Source organism: Artibeus jamaicensis, unplaced genomic scaffold, assembly GCF_021234435.1.
Source record: "Artibeus jamaicensis isolate MK-2021 breed Jamaican fruit bat unplaced genomic scaffold, CSHL_Jam_final contig_414, whole genome shotgun sequence".
Lineage (NCBI taxonomy): Eukaryota > Metazoa > Chordata > Mammalia > Chiroptera > Phyllostomidae > Artibeus > Artibeus jamaicensis.
Genome location: NW_026521822.1, coordinates 911,216 through 919,255, shown reverse-complemented (window position 1 = coordinate 919,255; position 8,040 = coordinate 911,216). Strand labels below are relative to the sequence as shown.

General features: G+C 42.0%; 1 pseudogene; it reads right to left on the bottom strand.

The window, feature by feature from the left end:
* Positions 1 to 573: 573 nt before the first annotated feature.
* LOC119054191 (translationally-controlled tumor protein-like) lies at positions 574 to 1,084 on the bottom strand (annotated as a pseudogene).
* Between the last annotated feature and the right edge of the window lie 6,956 nt (positions 1,085 to 8,040).

Genomic DNA, 8,040 nt, shown 5'->3' with positions numbered 1-8,040 from the left:
GCCCTTCCATTCTAAATGATAGCTTTGCTGGATAGACTAATCTTGTATGTTTTCTCTCCTTGCTTTTCATGACTTGGAATACTTCTTTCCAGCCCCTTCTAGCCTGCAAGGTTTCTTTTGAGAAATCAACTGACAGTCTTATGGGTAGGTAACTCCTTTGTAGATAACTGTCTCCTTTTCTCTTGCTCCTTTTAAGATTCTCTCTTTATCTTTAACCTTGACTAATGTAATTATGATGTGCCTTGGTGTGTGCTTCCTTGGATCCAACTTCTCTGGGACTCTCTGAGCTTCCTGAACTTCCTGGAAGTCTATTTCCTTGGCCAGATTGGGGAAGTTCTTCATTATTTTTTCAAATAAGTTTTCCTTTTTTTTAAGTTTAAATGCATTTTGTTTTCAGACAACCCACGTGCCACATTAAAAAAAAAACACAGTGCCTCCTCTCCGTAAAAATCATGGTCAAAATACATGACAAACTAAAGATAACATCGGTCTCATTTGTCCTAGTCCTGATGTGTAGATGAAAAGCAGCGGCCAGTTATGGTGATAGGTGATATATCCAAATGGCCAAATTTGTTAATATTTCTCCATTTCTAAACCATCCTTAAAGAAAATCAATTATGAGGTCACATCATCCTCATGGTAGCCCAGCAGAGCAACCATGCCATCTGGATTCATGTTTTCACCAATAAAGAACTGGTAATTTTTGAAATTAGTAAGGATGTGCTTGATTTGTTCTGTGGCCCCTGTCATAAAAGGCTTTACTCTTTCCAGTCTCTGTTCTTCAAGTTACCCTTTGATTGATTTCATGTAATCTTTCATGTATATCTTGTAGGCCTCTTTTGTGAAGCTGGTTTCCTGTAAATGATGGTTCATGACAATATCAACATCAGTGATTACTTTGCTTTTGGTTCCTTTGCCCTTGGGGACTTCAGCCGAGGCATTTCACCAACATGTGAGTCATCAATGTTACCCTCTGCCCTACTGTTCATCATCCCCTCAACTCCAAACACAGCCCATCTGAGACCTCCTGGATCTTGTACATATTGGAGAACATCTCATCATGACTGATAAGGTCCAGGTAGATGATTATGATGGCAGCTGGAAGAAGATGACAGTGGCGCTTGCTGAGCAGGAGCTAGGAGCTCTAGTGAGCACAGTGTGGCACTCTAGGGGATGTGGGAGCAAGCAGAAAAGCTTAAATAAGTTTTCAATTTTTTGCTCTGTTCTTCTCCTTCTGGCACCTTTATTATTCAAATGTTGGAACATTTAAAGTTGTCCTGGAGGTTCCTAAGCCTCTCCTCATTTTTTTGAATTCTTGTTTCTTCATTCTGTTCTGGTTGAATGTTTATTTCTTCCTTTTGCTCCAAATCATTGATTTGAGTCCTAGTTTCCTTCCCTTTACTCTTGGTTCCCTGTATATTTTTCTTTATTTCACTTTCAAGTGAAATAAAGAAAAGCCTTCACTTTTTCCTCTCCTTTGCAATCATATTCAACCATTTCTGTGAGCATCCTGATTACCAGTATTTTGAACTGTGCATCTCATAGGTTGGCTATCTCTTTATTGCTTAGTTGTATTTTTTCTGGAGCTTTGATCTGTTCTTTCATTTGGGCCATATTTCTTTGTTTCAGTGCACCTGTTACATTGTAAGGTTCAGAGCCTTATGTATTCATCAGGGTGGGGCAAGTCAACCCCCTCAGAATGGGAGAGAGGAAGTATAAAGTTTCCCAGTTTCTGAGAATTTCCCTGCAAACCTCTTGATGGCATAGGCCACCTAAACACTCCTGGAAGGTGGAATGGAAATAGGACTGGAAAGGGGATAAGCTCTGAGAAGTTAGATTTGTTGGAAGAAAAATGTGCTCATTAGCACTGTTTGGAATAATGGATTTGTGGATGATGGGTTTGCTTATATGCTCCCAAGTTGCCTGGATTTTTCTGGTTATAGATTTTTGTAGGTATGTCCAAAGCAATAAGGGCAGTTCTATGCTGGCACCTAAGGGGCTCCACTAGGTAGAATTTTGGAGGACTGGAGTATGTATTGCCATCATCCAATGTCCAAGGAGGAATTGGTTTATTACTGTAATACTGTTTGGCCTGCATATGATATGGATTGTGGGGAAAGGTGGCCCAAGGATGGTTCCCTGAGTTACTATACCATTATACAATTGGAAAAGTGTTGCCAACATTTGGACAAATGGGATGAAATCTGTTATATTAATGCATTTATATCATTGTATAATAGGGTTTTGTCAGGAACATAGAATTGCTTGATGGTACAGAGAAGGGAAGTGGCCTTAAAACCTCCCCCTGATGGTAAGTCACAGGGAGGAAGGGAAAACGAGGAGCTACACCTCATCAATGTTCTGAGTCCAGGTGACACAGGGTTAGTGGCAGAGGATCTTCCTCATCACCACCTCCTTTACGAGCTGCCCCTGAAGGAGAAACCACAGAGCCAACAGCTATACCCCTATATGATGATATGATGAGGGATGTGTCTGTTCCTCAAAGACCCATCAGAGCACCCAATTTGGCCAGGAATCATCTGTATCTGGAGCAAGGCAGTTTCCTTTGAGGCAATATTCTATAGATGGAGTAGATCAGCAAAGCCAGCCTGCTGGTTACTATTGGGCCTATACTCCATTCTCCATTTCAGACTTACTGAATTATAAGAGTTCCAACCCTTCACATAAGGATGATCCTCAGAGAATTGCAGATCTTGTCATTTCCATTTTTGCCACTCATCACCCAAACTGGGCAGATGTATAGGCTCTCCTAAATATATTGTGAAGAGTGCATGAGAGACAGCTGGCTATAAATAGGGTTAATGAAGAGAACCAATGTCTCTACCAAGAGAATCCTCATGGGCACCCAACCCAGCTGAGGCAATTCCCTTGACAGAGCCTGACTGGAACCCAAATGGTGGGGGCCTAGCCTCCCTGACTGGAACATTACAGAAAGTATATATTCGAAAGTCTTAAGAAGGGGCTGCCCAAGCATAAAAAACAAATGAGGATCCTTCTGAATTTTTGGAGAGGATCTATCAGGCCTATTGGAAACACATGGATGCTGATCCACAGGCACCAGAAAATGTGCAAATGGTGAACAAGACTTTTATTTTGCAAAGTGCCCCAGACATCCAAAACAAATTCCAGTGTATAGACACATTGGGAATGAATCCCTCTCAGTTGGCAGACATAACATGTAAAGTTTATAATGCCCAGGAAGCAAGGAAGATTAAACAGGCCATGGCATTCTTAGAAGAAGGGTGGGGAGGACAAAGGAAGAAACAGGACACTACAGGAAGGAGAAGAGAACCAATAGGCATCAACCAATTTGCCCACTGCAAGGAGGAGGGCCACTTGAACTGGCCCATTAGAGAAATAAGTGCCTGCAATTCAAAAGGAAATATAGAAATGAGAACACTCACCAAGAAATGCTGAAAAGGGGAGGAGAGCCTGATGATGATTGAGGAGGCCCAGGGACTCCTTTGGATATCTCCTGATGTATTACTATTTCCCCATGGGAGTCCCAGGTATAGTTGACTGTGGGGAACAAGCTAATTGATTTTCTTGTAGGTAGGGGAGGTGCATCAGTTTTGAACACAAAAATTAACCAAGAAAAGTTCAGATACATACAGTAACAATTGCTGGAGTGACTAGACGGTTATAAAGCAGGCATTCCTTCAACCTCTAGAATGTCAGCTTGGGGATCAAAAGATTATGCATAGTTTTCTCTCCATGCCAGATTGCTCCATTCCACTGCTGGGCTGAGGTTTACTTTGTAAATCACATGTACAAATAACTTTTTTTCTCCTGAGAAGCAGCAGTTATGTGTGGAGGTTATGCTGGAACATGCCTGCCAACTATAGACATTCCTGGCCTCAGATCTATGAGCAGGCAGATTGAATTATTTGAGCTGATGGAACCCTGGGTAAAGCAGTTAATGTGCCACCCATAAAAGTTAATCTAAAAGTAGGGGCACAGGTCCCATGAAAGAAGCAGTACCCTCTCAAGAAGGAGGCTTTAGAGGGGATTTAGTCAGTATTGCAGAAGATTTTAAAATCGGGACTAATTCAGCCATGCCAGTCACTCTATCACAATCCCATTTTTCCAGTCAGTCAAAAAGCCTCACTCTGATGAATATCAGTCTGTACAGGGTCTTAGGACCATAAATGACAGTGTTCAGGACATTCATCCTATGATGCCCAGCCCTATATTCTGTTGACTATGGTACCTGGAGATAGCAAAGGGTTTTCAGTTCTAGACTTTAAGGATGCCCTTTTCTGCATCCCAGTAGACAAATAAGCTCAACTACTGTTCACTTTTGAATTTCAGGACCCAGAAACAAAAGCCCTGCTCTATTACTACTGGACTGTGCTATCACAAGGATTTAAGAACTCCCTGACTACAGTAAGGGAAGTGTTGGCAAAAGACTTAAAGATCAACTGAGATCAGGAGTTCTTTTGCAATACATAGATGATGTATTGATAGTCAGCAGCACCTATAAGGACTGTGTACTCAACACCATCACAGTCCCAAATCATTTGGCAAAAAGAAGATGTAAGGTGTCACCTCATAAGGCCCAGATTTGCAAAAAGGAAGTGGTGGTGTACCTGGGATCTGAACTGAAATGGCACTAGGAGATTGATGGCAGATAGAAAGCAAGCCATTGCTACATTAAAAATCCCAAAGGACCAAAGGCAGATTGTGAGTTTTTATGGAATACAGGGTTCTGCCAAATTTGGATTCCAAACTTTAGACTCATAGCAAAACTACTATGATTTCTTGAAAGGACTGGACTCTGAACCTTTAGAATGGACAAAGGATTGTTGGGTAGCATTTGATCCCTTGGAGGAAAATCTAGTTTTACTCTTGCACTAGGATTGCTCAATTTATAGAAACCTTTCAAATTGTACACTCATGAAAGACATGGGACTGGACTGGGGATACTAACCCAGACTGTAGGAAATATTCCCTGACCCATAGCCTATTTCTCAAAAAAGTTGGATCACATGACAAAGGGATGGCTACCAAGTCTTCAAATGTAGCTGCTACCTGTGACATCTTACAGGAATCTGACGAGTTTACTCTGGGATAGCCAACTACAGTATTGGGAACATATCAGGTTCTGACTCTATTGGAGCAAAAAGGAGGGTATTGGATGACAGATGGGTGCATGGGGAAATACCAGGCCATTCTGCTGGACAACCCAAATGTTACCTTGCAGATCACCACAACCCTTAACCTGGCTACCCTGCTCTCAGATATGGAGGGAGACTCAGCCCTACAACATGATTGCTAGGAAATCATTGACCAAGTCTATTCTAGCAGGCTAGATCTGCTGGACCAACTGCTGGCAGCACCATATTGGGAGCTGTGTACAGATGGAAGCAGCTTCATGGACAATAGTCGACGATGAACTGGGTACATGGTAGTCACCATAGACATAATAGAAGCCCAAGCCTTTGCATCAGAAACCTCAGCACAGAAGACTGAACTCACAAGAGCCTTAGTACTCTCCCAAGAAAAGAAGGTTAACGTGTACACAGACTCCAAATATGCCTTCATGGTAGCCCATGCCCTTGAAGAAATATGAAGAGGGAGAGGACTTTTAATTCAGGGAACAAGGATGTTAAACATGCAGAGGAGAATTTAAAATTGCCAGAGGCAGTGAATCTACTGGCCCAGGTTGCCATAAAGCACTGCCTAGGACACTGAAGGGATGGTTTCTAAATGAGCCAGGAAAACCAAATTACTAATAAAGCAGCAAGACCAATAAGACAGCCAGAGGATCATTACACCTGGGGGCTTTGATCCCCAGCTTGGCCTTGTCAAAGTCTGAATCTCATTACGTAGAATGGGAATGAAGAACAGGCCCATGAATGGGGATTCACCAACATTGATCTCAGTTCTATGTGGAAGATCAATGCCCCTGATATGATTTTACTCCCCAAGGCTCTAGAGTATCCCATTCTCAAACACCTACATGAAGGGACATTATCGAAGGGATCCTTTGAAGGCCCTCATTAGGCCACATTTGAAGAACTCCCATTTGCAAAGGACTGTTCAGAGGATTTGCTAATCCTGTCAAATATGTGCCAAGAACAATCCTGAGACAGAGCATATCCCAACAAAAAAGGGAGTACAATATAAACAGTTGTGTCCATTTGAGGACTGGCAGGTGGATTTCACACAGATGCCTAAAACCAGGGGGAATTTCAAGTTTTTGTTAGTCTTTGTGGACACTTTTAATGGATGTGTAGAGACTTATCCCACTAGAACTCAAAAGGCAACTGAGGATGCAAAACTCTTACTTAAGGAAATAATTCCTTGTTTTGGACTCTCCCTGCTGCATTCAAAGTGATGATAGAAAATCATTCACTTCAGAGATCTCCCAGAAGGTTGGACAGGCATTGAAAATACAATGGAAATTACATGTATCTTGGAGACCTCAATCTATGGGAAAGACTGAGAAAATGGATCAGACAATAAAGAAGACCCGGCAAAAATATGCCAGGAAATGCACCTAAAATGGGACCAGGCATTCCCCATTGCTTTGTCCTGAATTAGGGTGGCACCCATAAGAAGGCTTAAAATGAGCTCTTTTGAAATAACTTATGAGAGACTCACACAAATCCATGTTTTAGGAATGCTTCTTTAGATCTGGAATGCAAGCCAAGGATTAAGCAATATCTGCAACATTTAGGGCAAACACTAACCATTTTTCACAAGTTTGCTCATTGAAGGTTTGCCTATACATCTGATAGGTCCCTTCATCTCTTCCAGCCAGGGTACTGAGTCTTACTAAAGACTCACTGCAAGAGGACTTCTGCCAAGATGGAGGCATAGGTGGAGATGCCGTGCTTTCTCACACAACCAAGTTTAGAGACAACAAAATATTAGTAACAGAAAACACAGCCAGAACACAGAAAATTGAACTTTTCGGAAGTCTGATAACAATGAACTCTTCAGCCTGACCGATAAACTGGCGAAGGAGTGAGAAGGGAGATGGGACCAAACAGGCCCCAGTGGCGGGAAGCAGCAGAGGGGGCCGCTATTACCCCACTCTGACCCCGCCCCTACATACAGTGTCACAGTCCAGTGACCTGAGCAGCCCTACCCTGGTGAACACCTAAGGCTCCGCTCCTCATACTTAACAAGCGTGAGCAGACCAAAAATGGCTCAAGAAGATCTCAAAGCCCCAGAGCCCATAACTCTAAGTGATGAAGAAATAGCAAAACTTTCAGATGCACAGTTCAAAACACTGGTGATCAGGATGCTCACAGAACTGGTTGATTTTAGTCGCAAATTAGAGGAACATATGAAGGCTAAACTAATTGAAATGAAGGGAATTGCACAGGAAACCAATAGTGATGAAAAAGAAACTGGGACTCAAATCAAGGGAGTGAACCAGAAGGAAGAAAAAAATGACCAAACAGGAAAATATGAAGAAATAAGAATTCCAAAAAATGAGGAGAGACTTAGGAACCTCCAGGATATCTTTAAATGCTCCAACATCTGAATTATAGGGGTGCCAGAAGGGGGAAAGGCACAGCCACCAGTGGAACACTTATTTGAACAAATAATAAAGGAGAATTTCCCCAATCTGGCAAAGGAAATAGACTTCCAGGAAATCCAGGAAGCTCAGAGAGTCCCAAAGAAGTTGGACCCAAGAAGGAACACACCAAGGCACATCATCATTATATTAGCCAAGATTAAAATGAAGGAGAGAATCCTAGAAGCAGCAAGAGATAAGGGGACAGTTACCTACAAAGGAGTTTCCATCAGACTGTCAGCAGATTTCTCAGAAGAGACCTTACAGGCAAGAAGGGGCTGGAAAGAGGTATTCCAAGTCATGAAATCCAAAGACCTATGACCAAGATTATTCTATCCAGCAAAACTTTCATTTAGAATGAAAGGGTAGATAAAATGCTTCTCAGATAAGATCAAATTCAAGGAGTTCATCATCACCAAGCCCTTATTATATGAAATGTTAAAGGGACTTATCAAAGAAAAAGAAGATAAAAAAGATGAACAGTGAAA